Source organism: Rousettus aegyptiacus, unplaced genomic scaffold, assembly GCF_014176215.1.
Source record: "Rousettus aegyptiacus isolate mRouAeg1 unplaced genomic scaffold, mRouAeg1.p scaffold_m13_p_8, whole genome shotgun sequence".
Lineage (NCBI taxonomy): Eukaryota > Metazoa > Chordata > Mammalia > Chiroptera > Pteropodidae > Rousettus > Rousettus aegyptiacus.
In genome coordinates, this window is record NW_023416311.1 from 21398738 (window position 1) to 21420413 (window position 21676).

General features: G+C 37.9%; 1 pseudogene; it reads left to right on the forward strand.

Moving 5' to 3' along the window:
- Positions 1-219: 219 nt before the first annotated feature.
- Positions 220-7954, forward strand: LOC107507419 (annotated as a pseudogene).
- Positions 7955-21676: the final 13722 nt, after the last annotated feature.

Here is a 21676-nt window from a genome sequence, read left to right on the forward strand (position 1 = left end):
TTAATGGTGTAGTTTGATAAGCAGAAATTTATAATATCAATGTAGTTTAGTATATCAATTGTTACTTTTATGGTTGCAGTTTTTGAATCTTGCTTAAGGAATCCTTTTCTAACGCAAACTCAAAGTTTCTTTCTGGAAACCTTATTGTTTTACCTTTTACATTTAAATATGGAATTGATTTAGGGCAGGGCCCTCCAACTCTTGGGCCATGGACCAGTAATGGTCCGTGGCCTCGTGGAACCTGGCTGCACAGCAGGAGGTGAGTGCTGGGTGAGTGCGCGAGAAGCTTCATTTGTATTTGCAGCCGCTCCCCAGTGCGAGCATCACCACCTCAGTTCCTCCTCAGGTCATTAGGCATTAGGTTCTCATAGAAGCACTAATGACTGGTGCCAAAAAGTTTGGGGACCACTGATTTAGGGTATGAGATAGTAGGCAAACATTTTTCCTATTAGGACAGTTAATGACCCAAGACCACGTATAAAAAAGACATTCTTTCCCCACTAAGCTGCAGGTCACCTTTGTCATAAATTCTCTATTTTGTTTCAATGATCCTTTGTCTATCTGTATGCTCATATTGCACTTAATATTTTTCCAATTTTTTATTATGGTAAAATACAACATAAAATTTACTATCTTAATCATTTTAAGTGTACAGTTCAGTGACATAATAAGTACATTCATATTGTTGTGTACTCATAACTACCATTCATCTCCAGAACTCTCCATCTTTCTAAACTGAAACTCTATACCCAATAACTCTACACTCATCAACCAGGAACTCCCCATTCCCCACTCTCTTCAGGTGCTGGCAACCGCCATTCTACTTTCAAGCTCTGTGACTTTGACTATTCCCAGTACTGCATATAAGTGGCATCATATATTTGTCTTTTTGTGACTGGCTTATTTTACTTAGCATAATGTACTCAAGTTTCATCCATGTTGTAGCATATGTCTGAATTTCCTTCCTTTTTAGTAGATTAATATTCCATTGTATTTACCACATTTTGCTTATCTATTAATTCATCAACAGACATTTGGGTTGCTTTCACATTTTAGCTTTATGAATAATGCTGTTATGAACATGTATTTACAAGCATCTCTTTGAGAACCTGTTTTCAGTTCATTTGAGTGTATATCCAAAAGAGAAATTGTTGTATCATATGGTAGTTCCATTTTTAATTTCTTGAGTAGACATCATACCATTTTCTATGGTTGTACTATTTTACATTCTCACCAATTTCTCCATATTTTGCCAACATTTGTTATCTTAATTTTTTAAATAATAGCTATCTTAATGGGTGTGAGGTTCATTGTTAGCGTATAGAAATACAACTACTTTTGTATCTAGCTACTTTGATGAATTTGTTAGCACTACCAGTTGTTTTCTTTTTAATGGAATCTTTGGGGTTTTCTACATATGAGATCATTTCATCTGCAAACGGAGATAATTTTACTTCTTTCAATTAAGATGCTATTTATTTGTTTATATATTTTCTTGCTTAGGACTTGGCTAGGACTTTTAGTATTATGCTCAGTAGAAGAGATGAAAATGGGCAACCTTGTCTTGTTCATGATCTTAGAGGAAAAGCTTTCACTCTTTTATGCTAAGCACGATGTTTACTGTGGGTTTTTCATATATAGATTTTATTATGTTGAGGTACTTTTCTTCTATTCCTAGTTGAGTGTTTTTATAATGAAAAGGCATTGAATTTTGTTAAATGCATTTTCTGCATCAATTGAGATAATCATGTGATTTTTTTCCCTCCTTCATTCTGTTAATGTGACATAATTTTTTTTTATGTTGAACCATCTTTACATTTCAATAACATGTCCCATTTGGTCACAGTGGAGAATCCTTTAAAAATGCTACTGAATTCGGTTTGCTAGTATTTTCTTGAGGATTTCTGCACTGATGTTCATGAGGAATACTGGTTTGTAGTTTTCTTTTCTTGTAGTGTCTGTGGCTTTAGTATCAGGGTTATGCTGGCATTCATAGAGTGAGTTAGGGAGGATTCTCTCCTCTTTGATTTTTGGAGAAGTTTGAAAAAGACTGGTATTAGTTCTTCTTTAAATGTTTATAGAATTCACCAGTAAAGCCATCAGATTTAGGGCTTTTCTTTGTTGGGAGATTTTTGATTACAGACTCAATCTAGATACTAGTGATAGGTCTATTTAGATTTTCTATTTCTTCATGTTTTAGTCTTGGTAAATTTTGAGTGACTAAGAATTTGCTTATTTTTGTCTAGGTTATTCAGTTTTTTTGGCATTTAATTGCTCATAGTATTCTCCTGTAATCCCTTTATTTCTTTAGTATTCATACTAATGTCCCCACTTTCTTTTCTGGTTTTAGTAATTTAATTTGTGTCTTCATTTTTGTAGCTTTATAATAAATCTTCATGTCATTTCGGTTTGCTCTTCATTATTATTGTCCTGGCTATTCTATATAAATTTTAGAATTGGTTTCATGATTTACACCAAAAATCTGCTGGGATTTTGATTGGAATGGTATTAAATAAATAAATCAATTTGAAAAGAATTGACATCTATATAAGACTTCGATCTGCTCCCCTTACTCTGGCTGTTAGAAACAACTTATCTGCTTTCTGTCACTGTAGTTTTTGCCTTTTTTAGACTTTAACACAAATGGAACCATACAGTATGTAGTCATTTGTGTCTGGATTATTTTAGCTGGTATAATGCTTTTGAGATTCATTCTTGTTCATTCTTTGTTAACACTGAGTAATATTCCATTGTACAGATATAATACAATATGCTTATTTATTTACCAGTTGAGAGGCCCTTGAGTCATTTCTCAGTTTTCTGTTATTGTGAATAAAGCTTCTCTGAAAGCTTTATTTATGATAACAATATTAAAAATATATATAATTAGATATATACAAATTGTATATTTTATAAAATTGATATATAAACATATATTATATAAAATTAAGGTATATACAATATATAAAATTAAACATAATACATAAAATATAAAAATATATCATATAAATCTATAATAATATTGTTATTATGAATAAAGCTTGTTAAAGCTTTAATCTAAATAACAGCACATGTATGTCTTTGTGTGAACACGTTTTCATTTCTCATGAATAAACACCCAGGCCTGAGATCTAAGTCATATGTAAGCATATCCTTATATGAAACTGAAAAACTGTTTCCCAAGTGGCTGTACCTTTTGCATTTCTACCAGCAATTTATGAGGGTTCCAGGTGTTTCAGTCTTTTCCAGCACTATGCAATATCAGTGTTTTTAATTTCAGTCATTCTAGAGGTTGTGTAGCAGTATCTATCTGTGGTATTAACTTGCATTTTTACAAGTGCTAATAATATAACCACTCTGGTTTTTCCTTTCCTTTCTTTTTTAATTAAAACTTTAAAAACTTTTTATTTTGAAATAGTTTTAGATTTACAGAAGAGTTGTAAAGATAACACAGAGAGTTCCTATATACCCCCTCACAATTTTCTTTAATGTTAACATCTTACATAGCCATGGTACATTTGTCAAAACTAAGAAATTTCATATTCCACCTGTTTGTCCACTAATGTTCTTTTTCTGTTCCAGGACCCAACCTAAAATATGACATAACATTTAATCATTATGTCTTCTTAGTCTCTTCCAATCTGTGATAGTTTTTCAGTCTTTCCGTGTTTTTTATGACCTTCACACTTTTAAAGAGTACTTGGTCAGGTATGTTTGTAGAATGTTATCAGTTTGGGTACATGTGATGTTTGTGATGTATGTGGATTATTGAAAGAACACTACAAGATTGTAAAGTGTTGTAAGCTGCTCTTCTCATCATATGATATCAGAGGGTCCATAATATCAGCATGACTTATTGTGATATTTGCCTTGATCCCTTGGTTTAAGTTGCGTCTGCCAGATTTCTTCACTCTAAAGTTACTATTTTTCCCATACTCTATTAATTAGGAGTGAGTTACTAAGTCTAGCCCCTAATCCAGGGGAGGAGAATTACGTTCCACCTCTTAATGTGGTGTATCAAAGAATATGAGGACATATGTTAAAACCACTATAGTAATTAATAAATATTATGATTGAGGTATTTGAGAGTAGAAAATATCCTGTTTTCCCTGAAAGTTTTTGCCAATTAATTTTAGCTTACATCAATTTTTAAGACAGTGTTCTAGTGGTGGTTTTTTATTTCCCTCATTCCTTCTACATTTACTGTTTAGAATTCTTCTGGTGGAAATTTGTCCATTCTCTCCTCTTATATATTTATCCAAATATTTATTCCTATCAATACGAACTCATGGATACCTATATTTATTCTTTGAGTTACACCCCAAACCCATTGTTATTTATTTTATTTTCAAATTGTTCCAGCTTTGGCCATTGGAAACACTTGGATTAGTCCCTGTGTCCTTTTGAATGCTCTCATTGTTTTTTTTTTTTTAAACAACATGTATTTTCTGGCGTTATAAGTTGCTCCAGATTTTATTTTGATTAGTATTTACATAATATACTATATCTTATTTTGTTCTTTTATTTTTAACCCATTTTGAATTTGTATTTAAAGTGGGCATGTAGTTGGTTCTTGTTTTAAAAAAATCCAACATATAAATCTGTTAATTGCCATTTTCTATTGTGTCATCTATTCCTGTTTGCAAATCATGTGAGTAAATAAGAAAAAAAATCCCAAACAGATCCTCAGGGGCATATTAATAAATGCCTGGAATCAAATGGTTCCACAAAGTGGGAAACAAAACACACAAATTTCCCTGTCCCAGAGTCCCAATGCCCAGCAGCTTTATATGGTTAAGAGACATTCAAGAGGTAAGAAACTGTTTCTCAATTTTGAACATGTCTGTGCAAAAGGGAGACAAGGACGACTCCTTTGTCTCCTCTTCCTCCATTGTGTCTTCCTCTTCCTCCTTACTTATTTAACAAACCCACTTTAAACATCATCCTGCCCTGCCTGTGTGTGTGTGTATGTAACATAAATTTACCCTCTTCACAATTTTTAGGTGTATAGAACAGTATCATTAACCATATGCACATTGCTTTATAATAGATCTCTAGATTTTTTTCCTCTTGCCTAACTGAAACTCTATATCCATTAAACAATTTCCAGTTTCTGTCTCCTCCAGTCCCTGGCAACCACCATTCTATTTTCTGTTTGTATGAATTTGATGACTGTAGATATCTAAGACGGATGGAATCATGCAGTATTTTTCTTTTTGTGATTGGCTTATTTTATTTGGCACAATGTCCTCAAGATTCTTTCATGTTGTAGGATATGACAGGATTTCCTCTTTTTTGAATCATCATCATCATCATCATCATCATCATCATCATCATCATCCATTCATCATGGGCACGATCCTGGCAGGGAAGTGAGACTGGAGAACTTGACAGATCTCACCATCACCAGTGACAACAATCTCAACTGTGACCTGTCTGACTGCAAAGATATCTTTAAAAAGATGTGGAGCCCCAATTGTACCCTCTTCAAGAACTTAAGTGGTATCTGCTCTCTGGTTTTCCACCACGGCCAGTCAGCTTTGCTCACCACTTCTGAGGATGGCATGCTCAAACTCTGAAACCTACGGAAGGCTGTTCCAGCCAAGAAGAATGTTGCACTAGATGTGGAACCTACTGACACCTTCCAGGCTCACAGGGGCCCATGTTGGCAGTAGCCATGGGCAACAATAGTGATTACTGTTACAGTAGTGGGGCAGATGCTCACAGCCACAGCTGCAAGGTTCCAGACCTTAACATGGACCCCTATGATCGTTACAAACTGAGCGTGCTGAGCCACATCCTGGAGGACCATGGGGACGCTGTGTGGGGCCTGGACTTCAGTCCCACCTCCCAGTGCCTGGCCTTGTTCCCCACCAATAGCACTGTCTGCATCTGGGACTCCAGCAGCAGCAGCCTGACCTGTCTCTGTACCTTTCCTATAGCCAGTGATCTTGGGATCCCTGACTCAGTGGCCTTTACTAACACTGAGCCTGCCCACATCATAGCCTCATTTTGCTCTGGCAACATTGTTCTGTATGACCTGGAGGCTGGCAGTGACCTCCTCATGCTGGAGTCCTAGGGGAGCAGCAGCCCAACCCAAATCAACCAAGTGGTGTCATCCAAACCATCTTCTCACCATCGCTACCCATGATTACATAGGCATTGGCTTTCTGGACAACTGGACAGGGAACTGTGTGCAGTCTTGGGTGCTCACCTGGACTTGGTCACCTGCCTGGTCAAAGATATATTCCTGATGTTGGAAAGCCACAGCTGCTCCCTGTGTCTGTAGAGCCGGGATAACAAAATGTGAGTGCAGGAGATTATGGCCCATGGCTCAAGAAGCACAAGGAGGCCATGCATGCTGTTGCCTCACACCCCAGCAAGCCCCTCCTGTCAGTGCAGTTGCCAATGCCCTGGCCAAGGTCTTTGTACAATGCCCACTTGGCCCCGCCCTGGCCTGGCAGCAGGGCAGGCAGGCAAGATTGAGGTGACTCCCAGCCTCAGTCTAGAGGCCCAGAGGCCCAGCCTCTTCTTGCCTACCTTGGAGCCTGGTGGTGCTACAGGCCCTTTCCCTAGTAGGCCCACCCCCATAGCCTGCTCTTCCTCCAGCTTCTCAGCCTGGGGATTTGCCTTCTTGAGGAATCAAGATGGCCTCTGGGAGTTTCTTCCCTGCTCTGACACCCATTCCTAAGCTCTGAGTTGCCTTCTGGAGGCAGAACAACCAAGGCTGGCCAGCTTTTCCAAGACACCAAGATGCCAGGTTCTTTCTTTGAACACCCCAACCCATCCTCTCTATCTTCCCAGACCTGGGTGGGAACTGTACTAGGAAGAACCCCAGATGTCCCCCTGCCCTGGGTCTGATGGAAAGCCATGGAGCCAGCTGGACCCAGGCCATCCTCAATAGATGTGCGTGTCCTGGCTCATTCTGGAAGCACATCCACCCTCCCCTCCAGTTCTCTCAATACAGCTTTCCAGATAGCACCCAAATGCCTCCAAGGCCAGTAACTGCCTGGGGAGCAGGTGATGCCCTCTGGAGAGGTGCTAGCCCCTACCTCATGCAATCACCCATGAGGAGAAATGACGTTTTCTTAACCTTTTTTGGGTTATGGAAGCTGGAGTGAGTTCCCTTGTGTCCCCCATAACTACTTGTATACCTGTATAAATGATTGGAATTTTAATGGAGCTCCACCCCCATGCTGTTATCATTATATGATAGCCTGTCAGTCTCCTCTCCTGACTCTCCACTCCCTACCTCTATTTATTTCACTCTTCTTTCTTGGTTCCACCCTGAGCCTTCAGGCTCCGTGCCCTCAGGCTCCCTTCCAGATTCCTATTTATAAGCTCCATTTCCTCTGTCTTGGACTGGTGTATGAAACTTGTATCAATAATCCCTTCGGAGAAAAAATATATGTCATTGTATCTCTACATATATATATTGTATATATATACACACACACATATATTGTATTGTATGTATATATCATATTTTTTCATACATTCTTCTGTTCCAGAATATCACATAATATTGTCCTTGTGTCTCCTTAGCCCCTTCCAGTTTGTGTTGATGAACACTTTGTGTTGTTTCCATATCTTGGCTATTGTGAATAGGGTTGCTACATGGGAGTGCAGATACCTCTTAAGACCTTGAGTTCAATTTTATTGGATATATATTCAAAAGTGGGATTACTGAATCATATGGCAATTCTATTTTAAGAATCTCCATACTGTTTTTTCATAACCGTGGCACCAACATTACATTTTCATCAACAGTGAACAAAGGGTTCCAATTTCTCCACAACCTCACGAACACTTGTATCTTTTTTTTTTTTTTTCATAAAAGCCATCTCAACAGGATTGAGGTATTATTTCATTGTGGTTTTTATGTGCATTTCCTTGATGATCAGTGATGCCGAGCATCTTTTTATGTGCCTGTCATCCATTTGTATGTCTTTGGAGAAATGTCTGCTCAAGTCCTTTGCCTGTTTTTAAATCAGGATTTTGTGGATTTCAGAAACATGGTGGAGTGAGAGATGTCCCTAGATCTCTCCCTTTGAAACAACAATAAACTGAGCATCTAAAACTCAACAAAAAACACCCAACCTACACACCAGCACTTCTGAGCATGGGATCTGTGCATAAGAGCTACCACAGGTCAGACCCCTGGAAGTTGGGCAGTTGACTGGGAGAAACAAAGAAGCTTCCTCTCGCAGCTGGAGTTCCCTGCAGGAGGAGGAGGAGGGGAGAAGAAGGTGCGGTGAGTTCCCTGAACAGCCCTACCTGGGATAGCTGTGAGCTCCAAGCAGCAGCACTGCCCAGGGATCAGGGCAGAGAGCAGAGAAGTGGGGACAGCAGAGGAGCAACAGTTAATTATTACCAGCTGCAGTTGCAAAATGTGAGGCTGAACCACAGTCCCCACCCTCAACTCAAAAGGCCACTCCCCCCACATCCTTCAAGATGGAACACCACAAAGCCCCAGGGAAATACAAGCAAATGCTATCGAAACTGTCACTAACACTGACAGTAGCAGGTGTGATTGAATATTTATAAGGGGGAAAAAAGGGCATTATTAAGACTTTATATAAAACAGGTACCCAAGAGGTTTAGACACCACCTACTGGAAACCAAGAGAAAAACACTTTCTTTACAACAGGCTAAAGAGAGACTTTTATATAATAAATCTTCTTTCTGGTAAATCAGAATTTTGTTGGTTTGCAATTGAGTTGTAAGAGTTCCTTAGAGATAACTGCTTATCAGATATATGGTTTGCAAGTATTTTATCCCAATCCATAGGTTGCTTCTGCATTCTGTTGTTTTCTTTGCTGTGCAGCTTTTTAGTTTGACATAGTCCCACTTGTTTATTTTAGTTTTTGTTCCCTTTGCTTTTAATATCATAACCAAAAAATCACTGCCAAGACCGATTTTATGGAGATTTTCCCTTTGTGTTCTTCTAGGGGTTGTATAATTTCAGGTCTTTCATTAAAGTCTTTAATAAATTTTGAGTTGATTTTTGTGTATGGGGTAAGGTAGGGGGGTCCAATGTTATTGTTATTATTTTTGCATGTGGATACTCTGTTTCTCCACATCATTGTCTTATGTGCTTTTGGCACCCTTGTCAAAAATCAGTTGGCCATATATTTGTGGGTTTATTTCTGAGCTCCCTCTTTTGTTCTATTTGTTTATTTATCTGTCTTTATGCCAGTACTATTTTAATTACTATAGTTTTGTAATATGTTTTGAAATCAAGAATGAGATCCTTCCAGTTTTTGTTCTTTCTCAAGACCATTTTGGCTGTTCTAGGTCTTTTATGGTTCCACATAAATTTTATAATTGCTTTTTGTTTTTCTGTAAAAAATGTTATTTTGATGGGAATAACATGAGTTTCCAGATCACTTTGACCTTTTTAACAATATTAAGTTTTCTAATCTGTGAACATGGGATGTCTCTCCAATTGCTTGTGTCTCATTTATTTTTTTTTCACAATATTTAATGGTTTTCAGTGTATAAGTAGTTTACTCTCTAGTTGAGTTTATTCTTAGGTATTGTTTTTGATGCTATTGTAAGTGAGATTGTTTTCTTAATTTCCCTTTTGAATCTTTCAGTGCTAAGATATAGAAATGCAACTGATTTTGTTTTATTTTTTGGTAAAAATTTTATATATTTAGGGTATGCAACCTAATGAGTTGCTATGCATATACATGTTGAAATAATGACTACAGTCAGGATATTTGACATATCTCCTCATATAGTTACCATTTTTTAATGATGAGAGCATCTGAAATCTGCTCTCTTAACCAATTTACAATACTTGGTACAGTTTTATCACTACAGTCATCATGCTGAACATTTGATCTCTAGATTTATTCATCCCATATAACTGCAACTTTGTCCTTTGACCAATATCTCTCCATTTTTCCTACCTCCCCACCCCAGTGATCACCATTCTACTTTCTGCTTGTGTATTTGTTCTTTTTAGATTCCATATATAGGCAAGATCATATAGGTTGTTTGTTTGTTTGTTTCTATGTCTGAAAGCTCAGGCAATAAAAGCAAAAGTAAACAAGTGGGACTACATCAAACTAAAAAGCTTCCACACAGCAAAGGAAACAATCAACAAAATGAAAAGGCAACCTATGGATTGGGAGCAAATACTTCCAAACTATATGTCTGATAAGAAGTTAATGTCCAAAAAATATAAAGAACTCCTACAACTCAATAGCTAAGAAAAAAAAAAAACCTGATTAAAAAATTGGCAAAGGACATGAACAGATTTTTTTTTCTGAAAAATACATTAAAAAATGGCTAAGAAGTATATGAAAAGATGCTAATGTCTCCAATTATCAGGGAAATGCATATAAAATCACAATGAGATATCAACGCAATCCCATTAAAATGGCTATCATAAAAAACTAAAGATGACAGGTATTGATGAGTTTGTGAAGATATTGGAACCCTTGTACATCATTGGAGGGAATAGAAATTGGTACAGCCATTATGGAAAACAGTATGAAGTTCCCTCAAAAAACTAAAAGTGAGCCAGGAATCTCTTTTCTGGGTATATACTCAAAGGATATAAAATCAGTACCTCAAAGAGATATTTTCACTATCATGTTCATTGAAGTATTATTCGCAATAGTTAAGATATGGAAACAACCTGGGTATCTGTCCACAGATGAAAGAATAAAGAAATTGTGGACTTCTGGTCAAGATAATGGAGTAGGTAATACTGTGCTCACCTCCAATGACCACAAAAAATTACAGCTAAATTACAGAAGTATCATTGAAAACTGATTGAAGACTAGATATAAAGAAACAGCAATGTCGAGACTGGTAGGAGGGGCAGAAATGTAGAATGGGCGGGTCCCACACCCACAGTATGGTGGTTAAGAAACAGAAAGGATAGCTCCCCTTGAGGAGTGACAGGTTTTAGCCCCACACGTGGCTCCTGAGCCCAGGGCACCAGTCGCAGGAAGAGGAGTCCCCATAACTTCTGGCTGTGGAAATCAGTGGGAATTGTGGCTGAGTGAGATCAAGGGCTGCTAGAGACACAGGCACTCAGGTTTTAAAGGGACTATGCACAAACTCACTCACTCACAACGCACTCTCCCTGAGTTGCAGTGTAGAGGCAACAACTCAAAAAGCACTAGGGACATATGGGGAGGAACTGAATTGACTAGTTTCAGGGTGAAGGCTAGAGGGACAGGGGTCAGGACTCCTGGGACGGAAGTGCTAGCAGACAACATTGTTCTTTTGTTCAGCCTCCCTATCCTCCCAGTGTGCAGGAGCAGGTGGGTGACAAATCTGAATGCTCCACTAACCTGGCTAACACCATTCAGCCTTCTCTGGTGATTCCCTAAAACCCTGCACCACCCAACTTGCGCACCAGCCAGAACCTCTTTCAGTAATGGTTTGACACAAATGGCCCATCTCAGCTAGTACTGAAGACTTTCCTAAAATTTCTCAAAGGTTCAGAAATCTCTAAGAAGCAGAGTCTGGCCTTGGGGTGCCCCATACATCTTGCTAAGCTGCTTGAAGCTTGACACTAGTGGCATCCTGCCTCAATATGCAGCTAGCCTCTCCTAGGCACCTCCAAGTCCAGCTCTAGGGGAAACCATTGACAAATCACTTTGTAGTCCATACCAGGTGTGCCCAGACTGGGCACAGGCAGTGGCTGACTTTGGCCTGCATCAGGGCCCTTCCCAAGAGGCTCCAGAATAAACACATGCCCACTGGCCAGCTTCAGACCATAGGACAGCACCACCCAATCAGCTCCACAAACAATATACCCAAAGGGTAGCCTCAGAAGGCATCCTAGGCCTGCTAAAGCAAATCCCATTCCATGGGATCAGCTCCTACAAAACAGCTCATCCATTATAATCATATCCAGTCCTCACAGCCAGTCTGTCTGAGGGTAAATTCCTCCCATTGATGTAATAACAGCAATCAAGACTCGACTACAAGGGAAGCACAAACAACCCACATAAAGGACACACTTGGAGCATCTCGCTCTGGTGATCAGGGAGACTGTGGCACTGAGCCTTACAGGACAAATACTACATAAGACCACTCTGCCAAGACTGCAAAACATAGCAGTTCTACCTAATACATAGAAACAAACACAAGGAGTTAGCCAAAGTGAGGACACAAAGAAACATGTCCCATATAAAAGAACAGGACAAAACTCCAGAAAAAGAACTAAACAAAATAGAGATAAGCAATCTACCAGATACAGAGTTCAAGACAGTGGTTTTAAGGGTGGTCAATGGACTTAGGGGAAGAGTAGAAGAACTCAGTGAGAACTTCAACAAAGAGATAAGAAACATAAAGATGGCAATAGAAACCATAAAAAAAATCAGTCAGAAATGAAGACTACAATAACTAAATGAAGGATACATTGGAGGGAATCATCAGTAGATTAGATGAAGCAGAGGAACAAATCAGCGATTTGGAAGACAAGGTAGCAGAAAACACAAAATCGGAACAACAGAATAAAACAATGAGAAGAGTTAATGGACATCTGGGACAACATCAAGCATAACAACATTCACATCATAGAGTTACCAGGAGAAGAGAGAGATCAAAGGATTGAAAATCTATTTGAAAGGTGATGGAAAACTTTCTTAATCTGGTGAAGGAAATAGACATACAAGTCCAGGAAGTACAGAGAGTCCCAAACAAGATGAACTCAGAGAGGCTCATATGAAGACATATTAATTGAAATGCCAAAGATTAAAGACAAAGAGAAAATTAAAAGCAGCAAGAGAAAGGCAGTTAGTCACTTACAAGGAAGCTCCCATAAGACTGTCAGATGATTTCTCAACAGAAACTTTGCAGACCAAAAGGAATTGGCACAAAATGTTAAAAAGAAAAAAAGGGGGTGGGGAAGGACCTGCAACCAAGATAACTCTACCTAGCAAGGCTATCATTTAGAATTGAAGGACAAAAACCAAAACCAAACAAACAAAAAAACCAAAGGACAAATCAAGCGCTTCCTAGACAAGAAAAAGTTGAAGTAGTTTATCACCACCAAGCCAGTATTACAAGAAATTTAAAGGGACTTCTTTAAGAAAAAGAAGAAAGATATAATATACGAATAATAAAAGGGCAATGACTACATACCTATCAATAATTACTTTATTTTTAAATTAATTAATTAATATCTTTATGGTGATATTCGTTAACGAAATTCAGTGTCTCGCCTGTACATTTTAACAGTAAGGCATATATATGTATTTATACTGTATGTTCACCTCCAACAGTTAGATTTCTTTCTGTCACCACATATTTGACCCCCTTTACCCTGTCTACTTTGCCCCTCCCACTTCCCCTACCCTCTGGTAACCACTAGTCTATTGTCCATGTCCATGAGTCTCTGTTTGTTTGTCCTGTTTATCTGTTGCTTTTGGGCTAATATCCCACATATAAGTGATATCATGTGATTTTCAACTTTTTCTGTCTGGCTTATTTCACTTAGCATGATTATTTCAAGGTCCATCCATGTCGTTGCAAATGGCAGTACTTCATCTCTTCTTATAGCTGAGTAATATTCCATTGTATATATATACTACAGCTTCTTAATCCAATAACCTATCATGGTCACCATGAATAATGCTGCTATGAACATCGGTGTGCAAATATCTTTTCAGATATGAATTTTCAAGTTTTTGGGGTAAATACCCAGTAGAGGGATTGCTGGATCATATGGTAGATCAATTCTTAGTTTTTTGAGGAACCTCCATACTGTTTTCCATAGAGGCTATACCAATTTACAGACCCACCAGTAGTGTATGAGGATCCCCTTTTCTCCACATCCTCTCCAACATTTATCAATAATTACTTTAAGTGTAAGTGGATTAAATGCTCCAATAAAAAGACATAGGTTGGCTAAATGGATAAGAAAACAAGACCCATACACATGCTGCCTACAAGAAACCCACTTGATCAAAAGGCATACAAAGATGAAATGTAAAGCGATAAAAAAACAATACGTAAATTCAAACAACAAAAAAAAGTTGAGGTAGCGATGCTTATATTAGACAAAATAGACTTTAAAACAAAGTCTATAGCAAGAGATAAAAAAGAGTATTTCATGATAACAAAGGGATCAATCTAACAAAAGGATATAACCTTGTACATATTTATGTTCCCAATGTAGGCACATCTAAATGTATAAAGTGAATATTTATGAACATAAAGGGAAAGACCTATAGTAATAGCCATAGCAGGGACTTTAATATCCAATTGGCATCAATGGATAGATCATCCAGACTGAAAATAAAATAAGAAGGGGCAGCCTTACATTAGATTAGATGGATGTAATTGTATTTTTAGAACATTTCACCCCAAAGCAGGAAACTATACATATTTTTCAAGGACACATGAAACATTTTTCAGGATAGATGTTAGGCCACAAAACAAGTCTCAGTAAATAGAACACTGAAATCATATCAAGCAACTTTTCTGATGATAATGGTATGAAACTAAAAATCAATTACAAGAAAACTGAAAAACACACAAACACATAGAGGCTAAATAACATGTTACTAAATAATGAATGGGTTAACAATGAGATCAAGAAAGAAATCATAGGATCTTTTTGAGACAAAAGAAAATAAAAACACAATGACCCCAAATCTATGGGACACAAACAGTTCTAAAAACGAAATTCATAGCAATACAGGCCTACCTCAAGATACAAGAAAAATTTCAAATAAACTATCTAACCTTTGACCTAAAGGACCTAGAAAAAAAAAAAGAATATACAAAGCCCACAGTAAGTACAGGGAAGGAAATAAAGATCAGAGTGGTAATAAACTGAATGAAGTCTAAAGAAAAAAAACTACAGAAAGGATCAATGAAACTAAGAGCCAGTTCTTTGAAAAGATAAATAAAACTGATAACCCTTTAGCCAGATTCAAGAGAGAAAAAAGAGTAAAATAATAAATGAAAGAGAAGTGACAACTGACACAACAGAAATACAAAGGATTATTTTAAAAATACCATAAACAATTATATGCCAACAAATTGGGCAACCTGAAGGAAATGAAAAAATTCCTAGAAACATAACAAACAAGCTTCCAAGACTGAATCAGGAAGAAACAAAATCTGAACAGACCAATAAATACTAATGAAATTGAATAGGTAATCAAAAACTCTCAAGAAATAAAAGTCTTGGACCAGATGGTGTCACTGGTGAATGTTAACAAATATTCACAGAGGAATTAGCACCTATCCTTTTCAAATGCTTCCCAAAAATTGAAGAGGAGGGAGGTCTCCCAAGCTCATTTTACAAGGCTAGCATTACCCTGATTCCAAAATCAGATGCTACAAAAACAGAAAATTTGAACATAAATGTGAAAATCTTCGACAAAATATTAGCAAACTGGTCAGAAGCATGGCAATATGAGGGGTCCTCTTTATCTCTCCCCTTGAAACTACACCAAGTTGAAGAGCTATAATCCAATGGAAGATTCCCAGCCTAACACACAAACACTTCTGAGAGATCTGTGCATCCAAGCATCTGAAGGCAGGTGAATGGAGGCAAAGAGAGGATGAGGGTAGGGAGAAGAGCAGAGATGGGTGCTGTGGATACAACCTGGAGCTTGCTGCAGGACTAAAGGAGAGGGGAGGAATCAGGTTGCAGAGTGGACTCTCTGTAGTCCCAAGCATTCCCGCCTGAGAGATCAGCATATATTACCATGAAATCTAGTGATCAAGATAGAGACAAAATACAGAAGCGTGATAGCTGTGTTCTAGCAGCCACCTTTGCCAGGCAGAAAGCAAAGTCACAGAGCCTGGCCATCTCCGTCCAGAGCTAACAGACCCCAGAAGAAACTGTAGCAGTGTCTGTGGCCCCAAGAATTGGGAGTCCGCTCCTGAGTGGCAGACACACACTGCAGCTAATCCCAATGACAGTGGTGAGGCAGCTGAGGTCTGGAAGTTGCTATTACTGGGAGGAAAAGCCGCAAACACACCAGCAGCCTCTTCCACTCCATCCCACTCCTACCTACTGAGGTTGATTCTAGCAAAGGCACCTGGGAATTCTCAAGCACCACAGCACTGCATCTGGCTGCTGAGACAGCATTGGAAATTCAGGGGCTCTTCAGGGGCTTGAAACTCCCTGTCCACCACCTTCTCCCATGGCAGGGAGAGCCCTGGTACTGAGGCGACCTGGTCACAAGGGAGACACCCACTTCCCCAGGGAATAAAGGGTATTTTTTTACCCAGCAGAAGTCAGGAGACCCAAGCAATACAGGAAGCTTGTGCGCCACCTACTGGAAAACAAAAGAAAAATCTCTTCTTATCAACCTGCTGAAGAGGCATCACTGTTAATAATAATAAAGTTTTTAAAAAGCAGAGCTTATTCCCATAAATGCCCGGGCACAGAAACAATCCACCATATATCATGAATAACAAAGGTAACAAGACTCAGTAATAAAATGAAACATTTTCAGAAAATAAACTTAAGACATAGAAATGTGATCTAAATGACAGAAAATTAAAGATCACAATTCTGAAAAACTCAACGAGATGCAGAAAAATTCAGATCATCTGTTTAATAAGTTCAGAAATAAAATCAATGAACAAAAGGAATACTTTATCAAAGATACTGAAACTTTAAAAAAAACAAATAGAAATTTTGGAGCCGAAGAACTCAATAAAAGAGATGAAGAATGAACTAGAAAGCTTAGGAAATAGAGCTGATCAGATGGAGGAAAGAATTAGTGATATCAAAGAGAGCAATCTAGAAATGATGCAGATGGAAGAAGAATGGAAGAACTACAAGAACTAACTGACTCCATCAGAAATAGCAATGTGAGAATAATAGGTATACTAAAAGGAGAAGAGAGAGAGAGAAGGGAACACAGAGTCTAATTAAACAAATAATTGATGATAACTTCCCAAACCTATGGAAAGAACTAAATCCTCAAATCCAAGAAGCGAACAGACACTCATTTATCCTAGCCCCAAATAAACAACCTAATATTACATCTTAAAAAATTAGAAGAATAAAAACAAATGATCCCCAATGTCAGCTGAAGAAAGGAAATAAAAATCAGAGCAGAATTAAATGAGATAGAGGACAAAAAGAAAACAAAAACAATTAATGTAACAAAGAACTGTTTCTTCGAAAAGATCAATAAAATGGACAAACCCCTGGTTGGACTCTCTAAGGAAAAAAGAGAAAAGACACAAATAAAATAAAAAATGAAAGAGGAGAAGTTATGACAGATACACAAAGGATCATACAAGAATACTATGAAAGACTATATGCCACCAAATTCAATAACCTAGAAGAAATGGACAAATTCTTAGAAATCTACAGCCTTCCCAGATTGAGTCATGAAGAGCTGAAAAATCCAAATAGACTGATCAAAAAGTAAGGAAATTGAAACAACCATCGAAAACCTTCCCCAAAGTAAAAGTCCAGGACTAGATAGCTTCACTAGTGAATTCTACCAAACATTTAATACAGATGCAAAAAATCCTAAACAAAATACTAGCAAATCAAATACAACAATACATTAAGAAGACAATACATCAAGTTCGAGTGGTTGTATTCTAGGAGTGCAAGGATGGTGCAATGTATACAAATCAATAAATGTGATAGATCACATAAACAAAACAAAGGGTAAAAATCATATGATCATATCAATAGATGCAGGAAATTGTCTGACAAGATACAGTATCCATTTATGGTTAAAATATTTAATAAAATGGATATAGAAGGACAGTACCTCAACATAATAAAGGCCATATATGACAAACCCAATGTTAATATCATACTTAATGATGAAAAACTGAAAACTTTTCCTGTAAGATCAGAAATAAGACAAGGCTGTCCACTCTCAACACTCTAATTTTATAGTATTGGATGTCCTAGCTAGAGCAATCAGGCAAGAGAAAGAAATAAAAGGCATCCGGATTGAGAATGAAGAAGTTAAATTGTCGGTTTTTGCAGATGACATGATTTTTAAATATGAGAAACCCTAAAGGCTTCACCAAAAAAATTATTAGCAACAAAAACCAGTAAACTTGCAGGATACTAAAATAATATGCAAAAATTCATTGCATTCCTGTGTATTAATAATGAAATTTCAGAAAAAGAAATGAAAAAAATTCCTTTTGTAATTGCAACAAAAAAGAATAAAATATTTATAAATAAACTTAACAAAACATGTGAAGGACTTATGCTCTGACAACTACAAGACATTGTTAAAAGAGATTAAAGAAGACACAAAGAAATGAAAAGATTTTTTATATTTGTGGATTAGCAAATCAACATAGTTAAAATGGCCATATTATCCAAAGCAATAAACAGATTTCATGTAATCCCCATTAAAATCTCAACGGCGTTTTTTTTTTTTTTTAAATAGAACAAAAAAATCATCAGATTTGTGTGGAAGCACAAAAAACACCTATAGACAAAGCTATCCTGAGAAAAAAGAACAAGGCTGAAGGTATCACACTACCTAGCTTCAAATTATACTATAAAGCAACAGTAATAAAAATAGCATGGTATTGGCAGAAAAACAGACACACAGACCAATAAAACAGGATTGAGAACCCAGAAACCCACATGTATATGGGCAAATAATTTTTGACAAAGGAGACAAAAACAAAAACATACAATGGAGAAAGCCTCTTCAGAAAATGGTGCAGAAAAAATTAGAAAGCTACATGCAAAAGAATAAAACTAGTCTGCTATCTGTCACCACATATGAAAATTAACTCAAAATGGGTAAAGGATCTGAATATAGGACCTGAAACAATAAATTGCATCGAAGAAAACATAGGTACTAAACTCATGGACCTTAGATTTAGAGAGGATTTTATGATTTGACTTCAAAGGCAAGAGAAGTAAAAGCAAAAATAGATGAATGGAACCATATCCAACTAAAAAGCTTCAGCAAACAAAAAATAAAAAAACAAAACACAAAAAAGCCATCAACAAGGCAAAAAAAAGTGGGCGGGATCTGGCACTTCCTCAGTGAGTTAAACATGGAATAATCACATGATCCAGTATATTAGGCAGCTTAGGCTGCCATAACAAAGTACCACAGACTTGGTGGCTTAAACAACAGAAATTTATTTTCTCATAGCCTGGAGACTAGATTCTGAGATCAAAGTGTTGTCAGGGTTGGTTTTTTCTGAGGCCTTTTTTTGGCTTATAGATGGCTATCTGGTTCCTGTGTCCTTATGTGGTCTTTCTTGTATAGATGATTGTGTTCAAATTTCCTCTTCTTATAAGTTCACTGGTTATTTTGCTCACCCAAATGACCTCATTTTAATTTATTTACATCTTTAAAGACTGTTTCCAAATACAGTCACATTCTAATAAGGTACTAAGGGGTTAGGGCTTCAGCATATGCATTTTGATGAGGGACACAATTCATCCCATTATACCCAACAATTCCATTCTTAGGTATATATCCAAAAGATTTGAAAACAGGTGGTAAAAAAAAAACTGGTACATGAAATTTCATGTCAGCACTACTCACAATAGCCAAAATGTGGAAATAATCTAGATGTCCATCTGCTTATGAATAGATAAACAAAAGGTGGTAAATCCATACAGTAGAAGATTATTCAGCCATAAAAAGGAATGAAGTGCTGATACATGGACCAACAGGATGAACTTTGAAACAGTAAGCTAAATGAAAGAAACCAAATACAAAAAGCCACATATTATACGATTACATTTACATGAAAAATCTGTAATAGGCAAATACATAGAGACAGAAAGTCGATTAGTAGTTTCTAGGGACTGAGGGTGGTGGAAGATGGGGGATTGCTAATGAGTATGGAGTTTCCTTTTGGGAAGATGAACATTTCTGGAATTAGTGGCGATGGTTGCACAACATAGTGAATGTACTTAATGTCACTGAATTGCGCACTTTAAAATAGTCAAATGATAAATTTTATGTTATGTATATTTTCCCACACATATGAAAAAAGCCATGGAAGATTATGGCTGGGCATGTGACCCAGTATTCTTAGCATTACCCCCAAACACCTGCATCTCACCCTCTTCTCTCCTGTAATGAGGCAGGACTGCAGAAACAAAGCTTTCTGCTTCTACTATTTCTTCCAAAGAGAACTTGTTAAAACTGCTCTCAGTCATCCTCTTTGCCTCCTCGGTGGGTTTTATGTACCTAATAAAATTTTTTCTCTTCTGCCTCTAAAGTTTAGAACCAACTAATAGGTAGACCCTGAGATAAAAAATTGGCTTCGTAACCTGAGAGAGGCAATGGTTGAGGACACAGCTTAGCTTGGCTCTTCAACTTTTTCTGAGTTATAGTCTCTCCAGCCTTGGTCAGCCTTAGACCAGCTAAGCTTGTCACGTGCATGACTCCCAAGTAATGTACTGGTCAGTGGGCAGGTAGATCTGAATAAAAGGACACCCAGAAAGAGGCTGAACTCACCAGTCAGGTGTTCCCTCATCCCCCTGGGGAGAAATGAGCAAGAATGTCCCTCCACCACTTTTCTCTGGGGAGAAAATGAAACTTCCCTGTCTGTGTGGAAGCAGAGGAGGGAGACAACGCCCCTCTCTCTACACCTCTTTTCCCTCCTAACCTCCTCTCCCTGCTTTACCCAATCACTATTCACAGGGGACTCCCTAGAGAAGTTCAAGTATTTCTGGGCTTTCCTTCTCTTCATACTTAAAGAAATTGACAGAATATAGGGTCAAATTTTGTTTCCTTTAACACAGCCTGCATTTAGTGGAGTAGTGGCTCCTGAACTTGAGTGCATCAGAATGCCCAGGAGGGCTGGTAAAACACAGCGCCTGACCCCTCTCCTAGAATTTCTGATTCAGGTAATCTGGGGAGGGGTCTAAGAACGTGCATGTCTAGCAAGTTTCCAGGTGATCCTGCTGTTGCTAGTCTGGGGATCCTATTTCTAAAACCACTGAGGTAGAGAAAGGCCTTTATCCCCTCTAGGGGATCGTCTATGTAGCTTTCTGTGTTCTGTCACCTGGGATGCTCTGGATATACATCAGGTCCATTATCCCCAGCTGCACTCCCAGGAGAAGGAATCACTACTCGTGCAGAGTGTGGTGGAGGCTAAGCAGAAGCCATGGCTCCTGGAGCTTCTCACTCAAGGAGCTGGAGGGGCTGGTGGAGCAGAAACTGTAGGAACTCAGAGCACACTGATGACCCTGGTCAAGGGTCTGACCGTAGGTGAGAGGTGAGGCCTCTTGGCTACTGCCCTGATTGTCACCTATGCCTGAAGCTGCAGGAGAGTGAAGCTCAAGAAGTCCTGTGAGGTGGAATATTCTGCAGCCCATCTCACCTGAGAGCATGGTGACATCTGTAAGGTGGGGCTCCTACTGGCCTTAGAAAATTTATTCAAGGTTCCATGCTTTTCTGTGGCTTTCTCTTTTGAAATACTTTCAAATTAACTAAAAGAAAAAAAAGGGAAAAAAAGAAAAAAAAGAAAGAAGGAAAGAAAAGAAAAGAAAAGAAAAGAAAAGAAAAGAAAGGAAAAAAGGAAAAAGAAAAACGGTAAGATAGCACAAAGAACTCCCATATATCTTTGGCCCAGAGTCACCATTGTTTACCTTTGCCCCATTTGCGCGCGCGTGCTCTCTCTCTCTCTCTCTCTGTAGTGCACACTTTTTAATGAAACATTTGAATAACTGGCAATATCATCTCCCTTTGCTCTTAAATATTTCTGT